Below are 24310 nucleotides of genomic sequence, written 5' to 3'. Positions count from 1 at the left end.
TTTATATGTTAATTACATGTACATTTCTCCTATTTTAAAAACTTATATCAACATCTCTTATTATAAATAATTATAAAATAAAAAAAATTAATCTTTTAGTCTTTTAACTTTTAAATCACTTGCAACTTAATCCCTCAATTATGACTTGCTATGACTCAGTCTTTCAATTATGACTCACTTATGACTCAGTCTTTCAACTTTTGAATTACTTACAAATTAGTCCCTTAACTTTTGTTAATTTTTTTTTATGTTAACTTATATCTCACATCAATGAGTAAGAGGAGGGTATTTTAAAATAATATATGAGCATTTTTTATCCTCTTATTTGATAAAAAAATTTAAAAAAAATAAAAAATAAAGATCGAATTATAGGTGAATCAAAAGTTGAGGGATTGAGTTGCGGTGAGTTATAGTTGAGGGACTGAGACTCAGTGAGTAATAGTTAAGGGATTGAGTTATAAATGAATTAAAAGTTGAAGGATTAAAAGATAATTTTTTCTATAAAATATAAACATTCTCTATCTTTTTAAAATTTCATTTTTATTCATCCGACCATTAGTTGATTATTAAGTTATTTGTATTTGACCAAAATATTCATTTTTTTAAATATAAATGTGGTCTAAAAATCATTCAAATTAAACAAAATTGATGCATATGTTTTTTTTACCTTTTTATTTAAATTTAAAATTTTTAATTATATAAATGTATTTATTTAGTAACATTTTATAAAATTTAAATATATCAATTGACCAAAATATTATTTTAAACATGCAGTTAAAAAACTTAATAAAATAAAAATTCAATATAATTTATATTTATATTTATTTTATTAATTTAAACATAAAATTTAAATTATTTATCTAAGTATCGACATAATTATTTAAAGTTTTTAAAATTAAGAGGAAGAGTTGACAATTAAATCATACGGGTAAAATAATAATTTTAAAATTTTTAACATAATTACAAATAAAAAATTAAGTATTTTAGAGTATGGAATGAAATATTTTTAGCATGTTAACAATTGGATTAAAGTGCAGATATAAATTTTGAAAATAGAAGAGAGGTTTCTATAATTAAAACAAAATGGAAAGTAAATGTATTTTACTCATCATCACTTGTTCATAAAAGTCACAGTGCAAGAGAAACAAATAATGTAATAGTCTATATTTTATGTCACACTTGCACACACGCACACATACTTATAGATACATTCTAAACGTACGATTAATAATTATTATCTGTGCTGATTCTATGGTAATTATATTAAGTCATCAACCTTGCGTTTTAAAGTTCTTGACAAACATTAGTTCATCTGCAGATTCATTGCATACGGGGTGTGTTAATTGTTCTGGGTGCATATATAGATTCAAAATCTTGCTCACAAAATTACAAGATTTTATATATAGTGAGATGAAATGAGATGTGAAATATGTTATGTTAGCCCGTGGTAATTAATTTTTACTTTTTATTATTATTAAGATGGTAATATAATTTATACTTTGCTGATGCATAGAATATCTAGAGAGAGAATGGTTAGAATTTAGACATGCGTCTTTTTTTCCCTTTTTTTTTTTTTTGCCAGAAAAATATGACCACATATAAGCTGGAAATGCGTTAACATCCCAAAAACAAAATCAAAACTCTCCAAAGTCAGAACTCAGGATTCTAGATCAGAATTAGCTTGATCTAGGAACAGGCTAGAGGGAATCCCCTAAAAGTGATAATCGCTAAGTGTATGACCAAAATTCACAATGAAATCCACTAAAGTTGAGCACTTCCATTCAAGGCATATTACAATAGTATCAACAGAGTCAACCAGGTCAAAACAATCTGACAAACTGGAACATTATATAAAATTATAGGATGAAATGTACACTTCCCCATATATGATGCATGGTAATATGATGATGAAGAACTTGGGATGATGGTTGATTGCCTTGTTGATGCTTATCAAGTGGTAGATATCTATTCACTAGAAGTACACCAAGGTTTTTCTTTCAGCTCCATCCAAGTTAATCAGTCACAGTCTGTGATTTGTTTAAAAAAAAAAATTACACACAAGTTATGTGTGTAAAAGGTGGTGCAACACATTTTCTGTAACTATATTCAATAAATTATAATCCTTTAATTAGAGAGTGAAAAATGATGTAGGCCTGTAGCATTTGTGCTCAATTATAAAAGGTAAAATGCCTATTCATAGACTATTCAGTAAATGCCTTTTCAGAGTTATAAAAGATGGATGGTTAGTGATGCTTATACCCATTTCCTAAATAAAATCTCATTTGCCAACAGTGGTTGGTCCTAATTAATAAAATGGGTTATGAACGTACAGATATAAAATCTCTAGTTAAAATCCATATGAACGTAAAAAATACTTTTAGAAGAGGCACTTCCAATTAAACTTGACAATATTTGAATCTTACCCAATTAAATATCTGTATAAAAAAAAAATACAATGTTACTGGGCTATACAAGGAAGAAAGCATGTGTTGGGCCCCTCATTGAATTGTCTTTGTAAAATGGGTTGCGAAGTCTGTTTCCGAAGCCCATGGTTCTGCTTATTGTATATTTGTATGCGTTCTTTGTCAGGTTTGGCTTTTGACAGGTATATTTTATATATGTTTGTGAAATTATGCATTGTGGATATAGAAAATACTAGAACCAAGAATACAACTCAATTTGTTGGGTTTACCCTTATAACCTACTTTTTAAGTAAGTTGTGTTGAAAAAAATTGACCTAAATAAAAATGGGTTAAATTTAGCTTATGGGTAGATGAGTTAACCTTAACCTGTTTAACCTACGATTTGATTGTTATTTTTTATTTTTTATTTTTTATCTTTTTAATATGAATAATAGTATGCTTCTTAAATGTACATCAATTAAACTAAAGTATGTTATTTTAAGAAAGATGGAAATTAGATATTATGAATTATATAGTATGTGATTTTAAGATGGATTACATGAGTTATATGAATTAGCTATAAGTTTTAGAAATTGATAAAATTTACGAGGAAAACACATGGTGAGTTTGTGGGCTGGTTTGTATAGTTCATTAACACAATATAATTTAATTTTAGAAATTCCAACCCGTGTAAAAATAAGTTAATCGAACACCTCATACGAAATATAACCTTGAATGATTTGCATTCTCAAAGTCCAAAAACTTCCAAGGATATGCAGAATAATTTGAATTTTGGAAATGTTTAAATGTTGGAATGGCTTAATGAAAGGGATGTTTAACTCTAGATGCCTTGGAATTATAGCTAATTGGCTGGATTTAGTTAGATGTCCTATCTCATGCATGATTCTTGAAACTATGGATCTTGGTATAATCTTGTTGATATTTGGATATATAATAGGCTCACTTTGAGTTGTTAGATGGGGTTGGTTCTGTTAAAATGGTCAATCATGGTTGAACTAATCGCACCTATCATTCTTCATTCATATTTGGCTCATTGAAATTGTTCTTGTTGGCATATTCTTTGAACTTCCCATGATTTTTCAAAAGTCTAATACTTTAGTTAGCCTTTATCAATTAGAGGTTCAATTCTTATTTATAATTAATTGCCACCACTACCAAAAAAAAAGGCACTTTCTATACGAGTGAAAAAAAAAAACTGATGTAAAAAATACGTAAAGTGACATTTTCAAAAGTAAGTGAACGTTTTTTTTATAAATTTCTACACCAGTTTTATAGATAATTGGTGTAGAAAGCAGCTACCATTTCTTCCCTTATTTACAAAGCTATTTCAACACCGGTCTTATAAGCACTTTTGACTGATATATATACAAATATACAATCATTTGTTAATTTTACTTTATAATTAGGATTGAAGGGAGAAAATGATAATTTAACTATAATTACTAACTAATTATGATGACAGGGCCAGTTCATCCTTAATTCTATTAAGAAGGATTAGACTAAGAAGGCCCTCCAATTGGCCAATCTGGTCACTTCATATTTATATCTCTTGTCACTTGTCACTTATCCATCACCACATCTCCAACCCTTTTCAATTATTAAGCAAACTAAATTTGACTTCTGTCTCCTCTCTTTTGGTTGAATTATTACATGGATTTCATTTACAGTTAATTTTGGTATTTTTACCATCATATTTTTTTAAAAAATAAATATGTAATAAATATATAATCTATAGCACTTTAAGTTACGCAAATGGTTGAAGTTTGGTTCAAAATTTTCATGTATACAGGAAGCAAATTTTATTAAAAGGGGCTTACTTCTTATGAGAGATTTTCTCGTCTTACCATAAATTTAAAATTTTTGCAAGAATAATAATGTAAAATTTCATAAAATATTTTTTAATAATTTATTTTTTATACACTTTTTAATAATTATTAGGCCTCGTTTGGTATAATGAAAGAGTTTTTGATAGAATTGAAATCAGAATTGAAATTGAAAGAAATCAGAATTGAATTGAGTTTTAAAAGTGTGTTTGGTATGAAGATGGAATCATGATATAATTTTAATAAGTATATGTATTTAAAATATAAAAATCAAAATATCCTTTATTTTATCTTTTTAATGAAAAACTTAACAATAACAAAATAAAGAATGTACTTTTAAAGCTCAAAATACCTTTTATTTTATTTTTTTAATGACACATAAGTCAATTACATGTTGAGTTGGTGGATTTTATGGTTTTTATAATGGAATTAGATTCCATCAATTTTGATGGAATCAGATTCTTTCAAAAAAGCAATTCTGATACACCAAACAAGTCTGAAAAATTTCATATCTAATTTTATTTTTTTTAAATTTTGATATACCAAACATGCCTAAGTGCATATACGTGTGATAACAGATTAAAGATGCACTTGATGAACAGTACTTGGGATGTGACAAGCTTCTAGAAGAAACTAACTTATTTAATTTAATATATATTTAATATTTGGCACATGCCAACATCCACCCAAGCACCTTTTTGTTGTTGTTTATTTGTTTGGGAGGGGCCAGCCTTAGCCCGCAGTAACTTGGGGTAGGTGGTGAGTTTTCTATTATTGACAATGTAAGAGAGGAATTACATTAAAATTTTATATAAAAAAATTAATTATTATAAAATATATTATTAACTAAACTAATGTTTTATTTTAATTGTTAATAAATTTTATAATAAATATTTTTTTTAGATAAGACCTGTATATAATTCTTTTCAAAAGTTGCTCTTGACGTCTGATTAAAAACGTAATGTTTTAAGGATTGATAAATATACTATTTTTATAATCAAGATAATTAAGATATATTGAGAGTGTATTTACATGAAAATCATAATAATATATTGAATATAATTTTAGTTATAATATAATTATTATTTTTAATTACTAAATTGTTATTATTTTTAAAACAATTAAATTTTAAATTAAATTGTCATACCCCACTAGCTCAGGTGCAAGTCCGTGACTGACACTACTTCATAATATACTTTTTTTTATTAAAAAAATAAGATATTTTTAATTAAATCTCATTCCTAATAAAAATTACTTACTTTTAAATTAATTCTATCTTTTTATATTTACCCTTATTAAACACCCTACAATAAATATAAAGTCATTATTAATAGGGGCACTTTTTAAAAAAGATAATAATTATACCTCAAAAGATTAAAAATATTTTATATTTTTAAACATTTAATTTTTTAAAAAATACTTTATATTTTTGAACGGAGGGAATATCTAACATCCATACCTTCACAGTGTTAAAGTTCATGATATTGGAATTTATATATGTATGTATATATATATGTATGAGAAAATATAATTGTAAATCTTTATAATTTTTTTAACTTTAAATTAGGTTCTTATAATTTATTTTACTTCAATTAAGTTTTTTAGTTTGATCAAGTAAATTTATTACTCCTTCCGTTAAAAAATGAAAGGTATTTTTAATCAAATTTTACCCCTTAATAAAGTAATTACTTATTTTTTAATTAATTATATCTTTTCATATTTATCACTGTTAAATATCCTACAATAAATATAAATTTATTATCAATAGGGGTACTTTTTAAAAGAAAGAGTCATGATTACATATTGAAAGGCTAAAAATATTTTATATTTTGAATATCTAACTTCTTAAAAAATGACTTACATTTTTTAAAGGTGGGAGTAATTCTTAAAGGTTAAAATTCTTACATTCTTCTTTAGAAAAAAATAAATTAATAATTTTTTTATTTGTATCAACAAATTATATAAAATCCTAATTAAAATAAAATAAATTACAGGACCTAATTTAAAATTAAGAAAAAAATATAAGGATATACAAATTAATTTTCCTTGTATAAATGTATTTAAGATGCATTCATGTATTTGTTCATCATATCCCCTAAACAGAATACTAATATGATTCAAAATTAATAAAATGTTTTAAAATGTAAAATAATTTCATGGTTTGGAAAATAAGGTCGGATCGGTAACCCAATAATTAAACTGGATAAAAGTTAACTCGGATGATTTGGAGCAAATCCAAATTAACCAGTTCAACTTGATGGGTCGGACGAGTTGAATGGGTTACTTTTTTTCCCTATGTGAATCTCATGAGCGATCCCATTTTAGAGTTTAAAAAAAAGCAAAAGAGTCAAATGCCAAATATTATTGCCATTTGCCATTTCTTTAGCAGCTCATGTTATTTTGCTACTTGAAGTCTTCAGCATCCGTCGAAGACAGAAGAGGAAAAAGAGAGAAGCATATAGGGTCCGTTTGGATTTCAGTTGGGTATAATAGATTATGAAAATAATTAATTAAGTGATAGATTTTAATCATAATTGATTATGTTATAACGTAATCTGTTTGGATACTGTTTTTTTAAAATTGATTTTAACAAAATTGAAGATGTTTGGATAATTTAATCAAAATTAATTTTTAACTATATAAATTACTATATAATTTAATTTTTAAATACCAAATATTAATTTTTTGAATATACAAAGTTTAAATTTTATTAAGGAAAAAAAAGGAAAAGAAGAGAGTTTAATTTTATTTTTATTAAATTATGTGCTTCCTTTGTAATTTTTTCTTGAGCCTTTCTTTGTAATTTTTTCCAACGCTTTTTGATAAACGTTCTGCAAAAGCTTATGGAGAGAACTTACGGAAAAACGCGCGTCCTGACCCATAATCAATTTTTGATGATTTTCGACTGTTTGACTAACTTTTCATATTAATCGATTTTTTACCTCAAAAATCGAATAATGAGGCAATCCAAACAGACTGATAAAAAATAAGAGAAGAAAAAGAAGGATGAAAAGGAAGGAAGAAGAGGAAGAATATGCTAACTAGTAAAAGAGCATTGCAACACCAGAAAAATAAAGTCTAACACAAGATGAAATAAAAACATGGAAGAGAGAGTCGGCAAAAACAAAAAAACAAAAGAAAAATGGAAGAGAGAAAACGAAATCAAAAGGAAGGAGGGCACGGGACGCGAGACTGGGTAGTCTACAAGTATAAAAATAGAAGGACGCAGTTGAAGATTTTTGAGGCTGAAACTATAGAGAGAGAGAGAGAGAGAGAGAGAGAGAGGTTGCTTTTAGTTTTGAGGAGAGAGAAAGGATGTTGATTTGAAATTGGAAGGAAAAACATGGGTACTTCTTCAGCATCAAATTTGAGACTCTAGAGAGAGAGAGACAGAGAGGGGTCGCTTTTAGTTTTGAGGAGAGAGAAAGGATATTGATTTGAAATTAGAAGGAAAAACATGGGTCTTCTTCAGCAACTATCTGAACCATTCAAATAAATTTGAATGGCCCAGTTTTTTTAATTTAAATTTAAATTTAAATTTATATTTATTAAAATAAAAATTTATAATTTTTAAAAATAGGTTGACCATTGATCTGAATAGTATTAATTTAATTTTAAATGATCTAATTTAATATTATAATTTTTTAAATTGACTATTTATATATATTCTGAACAGTTTATATTCGATATCAAATGTTTATTTGCAAGGTCTAAATTTAAATTTTTTATTTTTTATTTATGAATACAATATTAAAAAAAAATATATAATATTTTAATTATAACTTTTAAAAAATATTTTTTAAAAAAATTATAACTTAAAAATTTTAAATCTGAACTATATAAAATACATCTGGATAGTTAATATATAAAAATATAAAAATTTTAATATTAAATTAGACATTATAGATTAAATATAGACTTAGATTAATAAGAAAATATTTATTAAATTTTTTTATAATTTTTATAATTTTTATTTTTAAAAATATAAAATAAAATATTAAATTATTTTTTTAAATTTGAACCAGAATAAAAATTTAGGTGGCTCAGATTCCGAAGATGGTTCCGAAAAACATTGACAGACATTGAGAAACGTGAGTGTGCATAGAAGACTTTTTGGACTTTTAATTACATGCGGAGATGTATTGTGTGCGTAAATTTTATATTGAATGCATATAATTATTTAGAAGCAGGAAGAAAAAGATGAGAAAGAGGACTCTGATTTTTTTTTTTTAAATGTTCCATTGATATTTTAGTCAAATAAAAATATTTTATATATTTTAATTAAATTTAATTATTTTAATCAACACTAGTACCAGTTTGATTTTGGTTTAATTGAAAATTAAACCACTGACCTTTAAAATACTATGTTAACTAATTTAATAATCAATTTGATTTTTAATACTTTAAATAATTTACATAGTCTGTCTATACACATTCTGAGATCTACAAGCATATCATAAGATCTAATTTGAAGTATCATGATATTGTAATGTATGTATGTATGTAAACATTAATTAATCTAGTTATTTGTAAGATAGATACAACGTATAATTTAGCCAGGTATGTGATTAATTATGGTTGGTTTAACTTTTATAGGATGTATTTTGTTTTAAAATTACATTTTCATTTTTACCCCTATGTTGATTAATGTAAGTTGAATATATAATTATGTATAAGAAATTGTTGATGTTAGTTGTGGACAAGAAAAGAAAAAACAAAGTCCAGAGGTTAAATAATAAGTCATTTTTTCATGAAATTTTAAAAAATAATTTTTTAACGTGCATGATGCGCGTGTGTATTTTGAAAATGTCATTCATTTTCCTTTTACATATGACATGGGAGCTAGCCTATTCATTGACAACTTTGAAATTTTCATACATTTCGATTCTTCTTTAATATTGAAGAAAACAATAATATTTTTTATTTCCCAGAAATTCCTCAACGATTCATTAAAGAATTTATGCTTAATTAGTTTGGCGTCTTTACAGCTACTCTAAAAAAAAATTAAATAAATTTTACCTTTAAAATAGAAAACTCACCTTTATATATATGAGACCCAAAATTAGGAACGAGTTTCAATTTTGTTCTCTCCCCTTTTTATAGTTAAAGTAGAATTCAAAAGTCTTGAATTTGTTCACCTATTCAAGTATAATAGTTTACGTAACTGGAGTGTGTTAATTTTAATAAAACGTATTTAATTTAAATATAATATATTATCCATAAGTTTAAAGGAAAAGACATTTACCCGATAAACTTTGAAATACTATTGCACGTTATGTTTGCCGTTTGTTAATCGTCTGCGTGCCTTCTAATTATTAACTTTGTTCCTATATTGGAAAGAAAAATAACTCATATATATATGCATGATTTATCGCTATAAAACAAATATAGCAGTTACGTTCATCAATATTTTTTTAGAAAAATGATAATAAAATTTTTTCAAATTATATAAATGATAATTTGATCTCTTAAAATGTCATAATTTAATATCAATGAAGTCTTTAGGGGCTTTTTTGTCGATAATTTTTTTAAAAAAATTATTTTATCTTTACTGAAAAAATAAACCCAATCATAACTTTTATTTAAAAAATTACAATCTTTGTTCTATAAATTATAAGAGTTGAATAAGAAATCATAACTTATCAAGTGTAATTTCTATTATTAAAAAATAAGTTATAATCATAATTTTTGTTTTGTGAATTGTAAGAGTTAAACAAAAAATTATAATTTGTCAAGTGTAATTTCTATTATTAAAAAATAAGTTCTCAAAATAACAAACTTCATTCACAATTTTTATTTAAAGAATTACAACTTGTCTGTAAAGAATTGCAATAATTGAACAAAAAATTGTAATTTGTCAATAAAAGTAAAATAATTTTTTCTCTAAAAAAATTATTGATGAAGAGATCTCTAGGGATTTCAGTGGTATTATGGTACTTCAAAAGATAAAAATGTCATTTACATAATTCAAAAGAATTTTATTATCATTTTTTTATTTTTTATTTATTTGATTGTTGCTGTATAAATCAATCTATACAAGTATGCCATAACGGAACTTAAGTGCTTTTGGTTGCTAGAATGGATGAAAATTGAATGGATTAAAAAAATTAAAATAATAATAAATTAAATTATTCTTTTTCTCATAAAAAGTATAATAAAACTCAATATTATATATCATAAATGTAAAAATCATTACATTCTCAAAAACTTTCATGAATTATGACTTTCAATGTTTTGAACTAAATTACCGTTTTCTCTAATAACATTAGTTCATTCATCTCCTTCACAATTTGATCATCTTATTTTTATCTTTATTTTTTTAATTCATTCAATTTCATTCATTTTTAATGACCAAACAGGAGTTTAATGCATGAGATAAGTAAGATCCTCCAGAAGATTATGTTTTTTGGTGAAATCAAAGGCTAATGTATCAAAGTCAGGTTGATAGCGATACTTTATGCCTAACCAATATGGCAAGCACTTGGAGAATAAAAGGCCTTCAAATCAAAAATTAAGTGGTTGGGCGGCCAAGAATTGCATTGCCCTCTTCACCTGATCGCCTTTCGTTCTCCACTTTCTTGCTCTCTCTCTCTCTCTCTCTCTCGCCCCCTTCCTCACTCATTCACTGCTGCCTGTAATTAAGGTTGTGAGTGGATTGAAATGAAAAATGAAAAGTCAAAGGAACGCGTCCTGTGAGTAGAGTCTGGAAATACACCTAAGTTGCAAGAAAAATTAAAGTGCCAAACTTGGGGTGCAGCAGTTGAAAATGGAGGCATTGATTCAAAAGTCCTTCATTTCTTCTCTCTCTCTCTCTCTCTCTCTCTCTCTCTCTCTCTCTCTCCCCCTCCCCGTCTCCTGAAACTCTTCTTTCTTTCTCTTTATTTGCTTTTATGGGATACAATTTCGAATAATGTGACCTTGTTTGGCTTTGCTTGAAGAGAGTGAGGCTTTTTATGGTCAGCACATCCGTGAAGTTTCAGCCTCTCCACAACTTCTCCCTCCCTTCCTTGAAATGGGACGGCAAAAATTGTTGAATATTATAAAATATTCATGAATACTTTAAGATGAATTATTGTAAATTAATAATATTAATTATTATTTAAGTTTATTTATTATTTTGCAACATGTAATTTAAACACCATTATTATCTAAAACTGTCTTTTTTTTTCAATTGCAAGTAAAGAGTTTTTATTGTCCAGTATTTTAATATCTCTTTACCTATAAAAACAGTGCTTGCCATGGGTTTTAGACTAGCTTTCGGGCTTTCTCTTATCTTCTATCATATCACTTCACCTGTGTTATTATCTAAGTTTATTATATGAATTTTCATTCTGAGTCCTTGTTTATTTTGTCAGTAAAGTTTGTTTAATTCTGTCATGCAATTAACTTAAATAAAATAATTTTTAAGGATAATATTTTTAAACATGATTCAAACTATAATTTTACCCGTCATTGCAAACAACAGTCACACTAACAACAGCCATCAATTTTGTCATCTTGTCTCCAGTGAGTCCTCATCATCACAAGCTATTGCCGCTGATTTAGGCCTCATCATTTAAAAGTAGCGGATGTACATTCCAACCTAACAGTAGAAGGAGGATGCTTAGAGTGTAGTTGTATAGGGTTAAAATGCACTAAAAATGAGTTTGTTATTTAAATTGCCACTCAGCTTATTGTTTATGATTCAAATTATCATTTAATTTAAAAATTCATGAATTTTTAATATTTTTTATTGTCAATAAAACATATTAAAAATAAGTTATAAATGCAGCTAAAAGTGCGCTCGTGCGAGTGGGGTGCATGCCAACGCCAATCTTCGATTACTAACAAAAACAAGGACATTGTCTGATTGTCTCCCCCTTGTTTACATTAATAGATATCAAATAATATTTAATGTCTTTGCTTTTAAAGCAAGATTAAAACTTCTAGATTTTTTTTAAAATATTATGTTTCCTTCTGGGGGCAACGTTATGAATAAATTAAGAATAAAGTAATAAAATTATTATATTAATGTTTTGGATTGTCCGGTGAGTTTGATGCAGAACATATTTTTTTAAGAGTAATTTTTATTCATTAATTTTACCTAAAAGAGCATTGAGTATTCTAAATTTAACTATAAGTTAATTTCATCCTTCAATGTTGAAAATTATTTTTCTTATCATCTTTCTGTTTTCTCATCATCTTTTCAATATTAACAGACCCCACATTATATTTTTTTATTATAAAATATTTGAGTTAATGATTTTCATTAGCCTTTTGCGTAAATGTTAAGAAATAAAAATGACCCTTAATTAAATAAACAAAATTAAAAATATGATAGGATCCATTGATAACAAACAAATGTTAGACATTTTTAATATCAGGATGATAAGAGACAGAATCTTTAACATTAAATGATATAATGGATTCATAATTAAGTTTAGGATGCTCATCAGTGACCCTTCAAGTAAAGTTGAAGGTTAAAAATTACTTTTAAACCCGCCCCCAAAAAAACAAAAAATACTGAATTTTATTTTTTTTTAGATGTGGGGACAATTCGTATCATTAATCATTCAAGTTTTTAACTGTCTTTTTACGGTGTAAAATGCAGTTGTCATTTAATATTTTCGTAGCATCATAATAATTATCAGTGCTTTAATTCAAAAAGCATGTTGATTGTGGGTTGTTTGGCCATCATCATCACCGTCACCGTCACCGTCCTTTACCTGGCAGCCTTAAATATATGAAGTTATAATTAATAAGTCTCTAATTATTATATAATATAAGTTTAAAAGTAGTATATCATACATGAAATTTTGTGGTCCTAAATATATATGTTATATTATTATAACATTAACTTCCCCCCTCACAAATGTTGTTACATTGGAAGTGGTTTTATTGACTTAATTTCTCTTCTATTGAAATAGAAAAAACACTAGTACGTTAAAATAGGTCGATTCAATTAAGGACAATTTTATAAAGTAGTATTCTCCGATACAAAATATAGGTATTGTTTTAGGGAAAAAAAAATTGTGTCAAAATATAAGTGATCTCATAATCCTCTTGCACTATATTTAATGAAATCATGTCAGTTAAGACTTTTATTATTTTTTACAAAACGTTCTTCAATTGCGAATGAAAATTCATAATTTATGAATGTAACTTAACTAATTGGGTAAAAAACACACTATTTTTTTGAGTAAATAGATTGTAAAAAATACTAACAATGTTTAGTATAGTTGATCGATAGCTGGATCTATTAAGCATGTTATCAGGGTTCGATTCTTTTATGAAAAAGACTTTATTAGAAAGGGCAAGACCAGTATAAAAAAATATTTAAGGATTATCTAAAATGTTTCATTTTAGAGTTCCTATGGAATTTCTGAAAAATCAACGTAAAGAATAAAAAATTCAATGTGATTATTTTCTTTTTCATCTTGTTCTACTTCTTTCTTTTCGTTTCTAAATGAATGACAAGTTTGTCTTTCGTTGTGTGTTGAAAAGAAGAAGATTTTTGCATCCTAAATTCTCTCACCCTTTTTGGTCAATTTGGTCACTACATGTCTATATATGTCTGTTAAAGCAAGGAATATAGATTGTATTATATAAGTTGAGCCGAAAAACTTATTATAAAGGCTGACTTAAGTTGGAAAAAAATTTTGATCCAAATAAATATGGATCTTTTTTTTGCCATACCAAATACTTGGTAAACCAAATAGGCTAACCTTTTAATGGGTTATGTTGAGCTCATTTAACTCATATTATTAATAAGAATAAAAAATCTGAAAAATAAAAATGGATGGAGTTTTTGGCTGCACAATGGCATAACCCCAAGACAAGAAGGTTTAGAATGAATCATGATGAAATCAATCAATCTCATATATTTATTATATGAATTTTCTTAGCTGTATGAAATATTATATGAGAACTAATTATCATTTAGGTGTAACTTTTTAAAAAAAAAAATCATGCAAAAAAAAAAAGGTTTCAACCCAATCAATCTGTATAATGTAGTTCATGTATATGCTGCAATTTAGTTAGCGAGAAATTTATCACTTGCCTTCACTATCTAGAGGAAAAAATCTATACTATTGGTAATTTACTTATACTAAAAAAAATATCATTTATGTTTATACTTTATTAGTTGAACAGCTATATGGATAATATTTTATACATAACTTCATTATTATCAATGTATACTTTTTTCTAATCAAAATATGCAATCATATTTAATTCTTTTTTAATTATATATACAATAAATATATAATTTAATCTATAAATTATATGATTATTTGTACAAAAATTATTAAGTCTAAAATTATCATTTTTTCACAAGTTAAAATTTTGGTGAATTAAATTCACTAAGGTTAAGATATGCCTTCAAATTTAAAAAATATTTATAAAAATATTTATAAATTATTTACCAATAAGGCAATAAGGTTTCCACATTGATATCAAGATTTAATCCCATTATACATTGTGTGTTATAATTTTATGGGTTAAACTCTTATCAATTGGATCATTATTGGTGAAATGTGATAGTTAATTATGCATTTGCTGAACAATGCTTGAGATGTTAGCAGAGTCGCCCTAATGGGCCATGCTTCCAGAAAGAGCTTTCTTTTATTTCCTGTGTTTTTAAAGGCAATCGCACTCTTTAATAAACGACTAAAAGTCAAAACAAAATCCAAGGGTCATGGACTAAGGAAGATAAAAAGTACACAGTCTACTGAAAATAAAAAATAAAAAAAGGTGGCTTTATCAAGTGATTGAGTCTCCAATGTAAATATTAATATAATAAAACTAAAAACTAATAACATCAAATGACATTATCATTTTAAAAAAATTATAGCGTTTTTTTTTCACTTAATCCTCCTAATTACTTGTGATCATTATATATGGAATGGATAGAAATATTTCATAACTAATGGACACAAATATTTATATGTATGTGTTAAAATTATACTTTAAATCATATAATTATAATTTACCCCTGTTCGTACTTGACACCTACACTACTTTTTTTCTTTAACCATATTTCGTTTTATAGTATTTATTGAGGAGAAAACGATGGGGATTGGTAAGGACAATTAAGGTAAAACCTAATCTCTCTATTTTAAATTATAAAATACTTTTATACAAATTCACACATATCAATAAAATTTATTAAATATAATTTACAATCTTACTTTTTAAAAAAATATAAATTTTTAAAAATATTTCTTATTTAATACTTTATTAATAAAATAATATTGAAGAGAGAAAATATAGGAGAAAGGTAACATTGAAAAGGTATTATTAATAAAATTTTATTTTTATTAAAGTGTCTTATATTAAGATGCTGAATTTTTTTTCAGAATATTTTATAATTTAAAATAAAAAAAATACTATTTAAGAAGGCGAAGACAGATAGTGGCCGGTGATTAATTTAACTTTAATTAAAGTGATGAAGAAGAAAAGTCCGATGATGGTTGATGCAGGTAGGACAGGCTTGAGTGCTGATTAAATTTTATTATTGTTGTTATTATTGTCTTTCCATGCCCACAAAAAACCTTAAAACATTAATTCCATTATAGTACCCACTCAATTTAAGTATACTTTTAGTTTTTAATTTTATAATAATATATTTAAAAAATAATTTTTGAAAGGATTAAGTGTTCCACACCGTGGATAAGCTTAGATTGAAAAAAAAAAGTTCTTATAATTTAAAATGAATGGAATATATTTGAACCTATTCATTGCTTGGTGATCTTATTCATATTTCTCTACCACATTTTTTCAGAACCTTCTAATTCCAAAATACTTGTTTTTTGTAATTTGAAATTTTGATAGACTTCGATTACTTTTAGATTGGAAAAATTTCAATAAAGATAGTCAATGATTTAGTGAAGAATAAAATTGTATCAATGTCAACAATGGCTGCCCACCAAGACCTGGGCGTCTTTACAACCACTTTGAAAACATGCATGTACATTATCATGTGTGTATTTAACATTTCAAAATATATAAATATATGCATTTAAAAACAACTTTTCTAAGTTAAATTTATTAGTACTTCAAATTATATCAAGGGGAAAAATGAGAAGGCTGAAATAAATTGTTATATGGACTACAATCTTGCCCATATCTTATTATTATTCATTTAAATAAAAATATCTCTATTGTTCACTATTAGAAAAAATTAAATTTAGTGATGGATGAATTTGTCACTAATTAACAAAATCCGTAACTAATTTTATATTTAGTGACGAATCAATCATAACTAATTTCTGTCACAAATGTATCGTTATTAATCTAGTGAATAACAAAAATTCATTATTAGCTAATTTAGTGACCAAAAAAATCTATCACTAATTAATAAATTTTTGTTACTAATTTAAGGGTTAATGAGAGAATATGATCCTGAACTTTTGCTTGAAAATCACCTTAGATCCTGAAATTTTAAAATGTGTAAAATAAACCCTAAATTCTTAAATTCATAACAAGATAAATCTTGAACGCTAATATTTTAACACCATTGTAGTCCACTTAGGTATTGTTTATGGTTTATTTTCATACGAATTTAACCCTGACTATTATAGTACCTGCGTGGTGTAACAACACAACCCCTAGCCCTTTATGCTGGTGAACGCAGTGTTAGCATGTGTCCCCTTACGAGCCTAGTACATGGTTTATTCCTCACCCTACCAAAAAAGTCTTTTGAAACTTCTTCAGAGATCGAGCCCTCGACTTCTTCTACCTTAGTGAAGTTGTGGCTAACATTGATACCATTAAGTCAAGTTAATTCAATGATATTAGATTTAGCCTCAATTTTCTTATGGTGGAAGAGGTTGGAGGTTCGAGTCTGAAAAGGCTCAAAAAGACCTCTTTGGTGGGGTGAAGAATAACTTAAGTATTACCTTAAAGAAAGCTAGCTTGGGCTCGATGAGGAATGTTGGAGCCCAATCCAAAAAACCTCGGTGAGGTGGGGTAAGGATTGTTATACATGGATAGTGACGGTGTTAAAAAAGTTAGCAGTCATAATTTATTTTATATATTTTAAAAATTTAGGGTTCAGGGCGATTTTTGAGCAAGAGTTTGAGGTCCTATTCATTTATTAAGCCCTAATTTAATTGATAATTAAAATTTTTTTGTAGGTCCAAGCATTGCCATGCCACCTCTCATGTATACATTACCTCCACCATCATCCACATCATTATCACTTGAACTTTCATGCTACTTGTTATCGCTATATCAGTAATCTATTTTAATTCTCTTTGCTTGTGATACTGCTTCATATCAAACCCAAGATCTCCCTCTTTTCATAGGCACCTTGTTTCAGTTAAGCTATAATGACTTTTAAATCTTAATACACAAAATTTAATATATATTATTTAATTGAATACATATATTTATCTTAATTTATTTTTTGTATATTATTATTTAAATATATTTATAATATATATTATCATACACACACTGACACATATAAATATATAAATTAATATATATTATTAGTTAATAAATATATTATTTAATATGAGTTGATATGTTTTAAGAAAATAAATATTTACGTATATCATTTTATATTATCTATTTTATAATTTAAATATCTTCATATGATAAAAAAATTTTATATCTAAACTTGCATAATAAAATAAAAATTATTTTTTATTTTTGTATCATTTTATATTATATATTTTACTTATAACAAGATAAAAAATTATTTGTGTAATTATTTAATTTTGTAATCATTAAGATTTTTTTCATGTGATTCTTTTCATGTATATCATAAATTTTTATTTTTATATAATATTTAAGCATATTTTAATAATTTTTAATTAAAAATATACGTCACTAAATTTATAAGATTTGACCAAAATGTATCGATATTATATATCAATCACTAATTTATGTAATTAGTAATAGATTTTAGCCTGTCACAAACTTTTCATCACTAATGTCCATAATCAATGATGGATTGAGAATCCATCACTACATTTTAATTTTTTCTAAGTGTTTTTGCTTAAAAAAAAGTAAATCAAATTTTGCATCATACAGCTCATATGGTATTCTTGGTTTGAATCATTGTTGGTAGGTAATCTTGAGGTTTGCTTTAATTTAATATTGGGGGTCTTGTAAAATCTAACTTCTCTAAACTATTATCTTCCTATATATATATCTTAATTTTTTCGCCAAAAACATATACATCTTAATTGTTTTACCTATTCAACTAAAGAATAATTGTATAGTTGAATATATGATTCTACTGGTAAAACAACAAATTGGCCTTTAAATTATAGGCTCAAGAGAGTTTGGAACCTTAAACTCATTTTTTGTGTCATATTTAGCTTCAACTTTTAAAAACGATATAATCTAGCTTTTATTGTTAATAAAAGTTAAATTTTATTGTTACTTGACTAAAAAAGAACCTTAACAATTGTGAAAAAAATAATTTTTTTGGATCATTTATTGTAATTTTTTTATCTTTTTTTAATAATTTTTAAGGACACTTTCTAGTCAACTATGGCAAAAGTTAACTTTCGCTAATGATAGAAATCTAATTGTATTATTTTTAAAAGTTAACGAGAAACATTACATAAAAATTGAGTTCAAGTTTTAAGACACTCTTGGACCTATAATTTAGGGGTTTATTTACTCTTTTAACATAATTCTAAAATAGAATTAACTAAAACATGTTCAATAGTAAATAGAGTTAATCTACAATTTGGACCTTGAACTATAGGTTTAGGGTAATTTGAACGCTAAACTTTTATTTAGTACATTTTAAATCCTAAGTAATTAAAATTAGGGCAATTTCAACCCCGCCGTTAAATGTAAACAAAATAACCACTACTTTTTTAAAAAGAGGCCTAGTGTGCGATTTTTACTAAATTTTAGTCTCTCTCTCTCTCTCCCCCCCTTCTACCCTCCTTTAAGAAAAATTACACATTAGGCTCCATTCTTTAAAAAAAGGTAGGGTTAAAAGGACATTTTTATCTTTGAACGGTATACGAAAGGTTACAAATGCCTCTAAAATTAATTACGAGTCAATTTTATCCCTCAACTTTAAAGATTCCCTTCCTCATCACCCTGTTATTTTCTCACTATTAGTTGACTATTAATGGGCCCAACATTATATTTTTTATTATAAAAATATTTGAATTGAGGAAAAAAATGACATTTCAAATAAAAGTTGAGGGGCAAAATTAACCTTTAACTTACTAAAAATATTAAAAAATAATGAGACTCACTAATAACTAGAGCCGAAAAAATGGGTTGAGCCCACGGGCTAGCCCATTCAACCCGTAAAGTTTGATGGGTTGGGTTAAAAGAATTAACTCATTTTTTAAAACAGGTTAGGCTAGCCCAACCTGCAAAAATGACGGGTTAAAACAAGCTAGCCCGCAGGCTAAACGAGTTGGCCCGTGAGTTAGCCTATTTTTTTAAAAAAATAATTTATTTTTTAATTTTAATATATCTTCTTATAAATATACAATAATGACTATATTTCTTAAATTTATAATTTATGAGTCCCAATCGTGTTCTTTACATTTGAAAGATAATATAAATCTTTCTTACAATTTGCAAATGAAAATTTTTATTATAGTTTGTAAATCAATTATTTATTAGTTTTTATAAAATTATTTTGAATATATATTATTTGTTAATCTCGTAAGATCTATTGATTGAAATTACAAATATAAATTCATTGATAAAAATAATTTAGATTTGTATTCAAATTTTATTTTAAAAAATAATATGAGAAAAATCATTATCTATATAAATGATATGTTGATTATAATTTTTAAATAATTTTAAAAAATAAAATTACATTTTGCGGGCTGGCCCGCGAGTGTGCTAGCCCATCAATATATGAGTTGGGTTGAGTTTTTTTAGTCATTTATCTTGACAAGCTAGCCCAACACAACCCGTTAATATGCTAATCCGTGTGGGTTAGCTTGCAGGCTGGCCCATAATCCGTTTTGCACGGCTCTAGTGATAACTAACAAACGTTAAGTGTTTTTAATGTTAGAGTGATCATTGAGGGAATCTTTAAGATTGAGGGATATAATTGACCCATAATTGAGTTTAAAGGCATTTGTGACTCTTTGTGTACAGTTCAAAAATAAAAATAACTCTTAACCCAAAAAGTAACAATCGTTTATTTAAATTTAATGGTAGGATTGTAATTGTTTTAATTTTAATTGTTTAAGTTTAGAATATACCAAATAAAAGTTTGGGATTAAATCACCCCTTAGATTATAGTTCGGAATTCAAATTGCATATTAATAACCCTACTAAATATATTAAATTAAACATGATTTATAGCATAAAAAATGTTTTGTTATCTAACTTTAAAATGTAAAGCAATGATCATGTGCAATTTAGTTGAGAGAAGTGATCTACCTTGTCTCCGTATCTTGAGACATATAATTTTTATTTAAGTGGAGTCCGCTTCTTTTACTATTAAAAAAAAAATGATCACGTGAAACATGATTGCATCACGATACCATGGGTGCGTGTGTGTGTGATGTGGATTATCAAACTTTGATGGATAAAGTTCTAGCCCAAAATATAAGCTTAAGGTGACTTAACTGAATATTAATCCCAACAGGATCCTTGCATACTTATGGCCGCGCATCCAAGTGCCATGTATTCCCTCTTTATTTTTGGATTGTGGGAGGGAACCATTTTGTGAATTGTCACCATGCACATTGGAAGATATATATGTATGCATGGGAGATATAATGGGGAAGTGTGAAAACTAATTCCCTCGTTATTCAACACATCAATTTAAGAACAAAACTATTTCTTCTCTCCCTCTCTTTCCTCCCCCCCCCCCCCTCACGCATTTATTGTGAATCAATATAATTATATAAAATTTAATTTGGTTGTTCGATTACAAGTAACAATATTAGTTGTTAAAACTAACTTTATTTGATAATTTTCTAACATTAGTTGTAATTACTAATAGGTCTTATAATTTACTAACATAAATTATAATTACTGACAGGTCTTGATAGTAAATTAACAAGTAAAATTAGTAAATTAATAACTAATATTATTATTGTCTGATAAATAAATATAATTTATAATATATTGGTTAGTTAACAAGTGCAATAAAAAAGTAACAATTAGTGATTCTGTATAATAAGTGAAGAGTATTTTAATCTTTTGATATTAAAATTCTTTTGATTTTTTTTCTGAATTAAAATTTTAAAATTTTTGGATTCATATGAAATCAAGTCTCTGTGGTAGACTTTAACTGAAAAAAAAAATTTTTTTACAAGCAAAAGCAACAAAATTTGCCATGCAATTCAAACATCTTTTCATATTACTCTTATTAACCACTTTATTAAATGAGTATCATTAATTAAAGAAAATAAAGTAAAGCACTAATCACAATAGATTTTTACTCTTATTTAAAATATAATTATTAGAATAAATTAATTTTCTTAAATTGTGTAATTTGATTAAAATTCATTTAATTTGAAGATGGATCGGGCATGACTTTAGGAGTTTTTTTTTCCTTTTAATTTGATTGCCGACTTTCTAGATGTTTAATCATCTCATCATCAGCGTGCCACTAACAGTTCTCATGCCTCATGGATATTATATTACAATTCATTGAGGGGTTAGTTTGTTGGTTGTTGTGCCAACATCATTATGGAGACCATCATTCACCACCTGATTTTATTTTTAAGATAATCTCTCTGATACGGTTGATCATTTAGGCAAGTCCGGTTCATTCGGCCTAATAAACTTGACCCATAGAAGCCCAAATTTTGTTAAAAACTTAATAGTCAAATCAATTAAATCAAATTCTTTTAATTTCAAGCCACTTGAATATCTAAATTACAACATTTTTTTTTGTAATTTCAGTACTGTTTCTTCACCTAACAGTATTAAAATAATGATTTTCAATACATAAATAAATAAATTCAAATCCAAATAAAAAATACAATCCAAAATTCCAAAATAACAATAAGCTTTAACTAAAAACCCCGGCTGCATAAATATAAACTCACACTAATAGCTCCTTTATGATGCTCCATTATTCCAAATTCCAATCACATCTTAACTAAATCTGAATTAAAGAATGATTAGTTGTACATTACATAGGAATGGCCCGAGAAATACTAACGTGCTTTCAGTATATAGGCTATCAAACACTATCATTCTATTTTCTGACAGCAAAGAACAAAGAGGGATAATTTGATCCCAGAGATCATGAAACAGATTATAATGTATGAAAGATAAACACAATGAAAATGGCAATTTGTCTCATAGTTTTAATATGCATCCCAGATGCTTAAATTGTTAAATATGATTTACAAAAAAAAGTTCAAAAACTAAATTGTACAATAAGACTTTTTTTGAAAGCTTGGCGCAACTGAAAGAATGTTTTTAGAACTTAACAAAAATATAATTGGGTTTCATGCCAAAGAGGAATGAAGGAACGCACTCACATCGTCATTGCTCCTCCCTGAAGAGTTATTTTTTTTGTAATTTCAGTACTGTTTCTTCACCTAACAGTAAAAATAATGATTTTCAATACATAAATAAAAAATTCAAATCCAAATAAAAAATACAATCCAAAATTCCAAAATAACAATATAGCTTTAACTAAAAACCCCGCTGCATAAATATAAACTCACACTAATAGCTCCTTTATGATGCTCCATTATTCCAAATTCCAATCACATCTTAACTAAATCTGAATTAAAGAAATGATTAGTTGTACATTACATAGGAATGGCCCGAGAAATACTAACGTGCTTTCAGTATATAGGCTATCAAACACTATCATTCTATTTTCTGACAGCAAAGAAATCAAAGAGGGATAATTTCCCAGAGATCATGAAACAGATTATAAATGTATGAAGATAACACAATGAAAATGGCAATTTGTCTCATAGTTTTATATGCATCCCAGATGCTTAAATTGTTAAATATGATTACAAAAAAAAGTTCAAAAAATAAATTGTACAATAAGACTTTTTGAAAAGCTTGGCGCAACTGAAAGAATGTTTTTAGAACTTAACAAAAATATAATTGGGTTTCATGCCAAAGAGGAATGAAGGAACGCACTCATCGTCATTGCTCCTCCCTGAAGAGTTATTTCATAGGTAAAATCACCAACCAGTGTAATCGATCTTACTATTGTGCGAGTGTGCGTGCGTGTTAATACTCATTATTTTAATAAGACAACTTCAAACAATCAACATGTTCATGATCGTTAATTTTGAACACAAAATTTTCAAATTAAAAGCACAAATTTTACACATTTTTCATGAATTTTGAACGCATTCAACGTATGTACTCGTGTCAAAGAATTGTGGGCTAGATTTAAAGTACCAAAAAAAAACAAATAATTAAAAAACACTATTCACAAATATGTCAACCCATCCATGTTTAGTGAAATAAACAGAAAAATATAATTTTAAATTTTTATATTTTATTCAAGTTTTATTATCAATCTTTGTACTTTTTTTATTTTTGTATTCTAAGTTTTTCTTGAGTAGTATTATAAGGATCTCGAACATTAAAAAAAAATTTAAAGACCTAAAATATAAAAAAATATTAGAACTTCTAACAAAATTCAATCAAAATGTCAAAATTTAAAGTTATGTTTTATTAGCGCACAGGTAAACCGACACGAAATAGAATGTTATATATAGGCTTTTTTTCTCTGCCTGAATATTTATATGGGGGTTTAAATATTTTATATTAAAGCATGCACATACTCAATCAAAAAATAATAATAAAAATATGGCCTTGTGTGATTTTTTTATATTTTTACAACAATTAATTTTTTTTAAACTCGTTATCACATGCAGTCACCTATTTACTTTTATAAAATATGAAGAATTTAAATTATATGTTATTCCTTTGCGTTGTCTTCAAAAGAAGAAATAAAAAAGTTTTTTAACAAATACATGGGTTTGAAAAATATACAATTTTTAATATTAAAAATCCATTGAATAACTATTAATCTATTTAAAAATAAATAAATGCTGATGAGATTTTGATTTTGTAAGTTTTCTATTTTTATTACATAATTACTTAAAAAAAGGAACAGGAAACAGGAAACTATTAAAA

Source organism: Prosopis cineraria, unplaced genomic scaffold, assembly GCF_029017545.1.
Source record: "Prosopis cineraria cultivar Desert tree isolate PC_DT_omini unplaced genomic scaffold, ASM2901754v1 PC10, whole genome shotgun sequence".
NCBI classification, from domain to species: Eukaryota; Viridiplantae; Streptophyta; class Magnoliopsida; order Fabales; family Fabaceae; genus Prosopis; species Prosopis cineraria.
Note: the sequence above shows the minus strand (reverse complement) of the source record.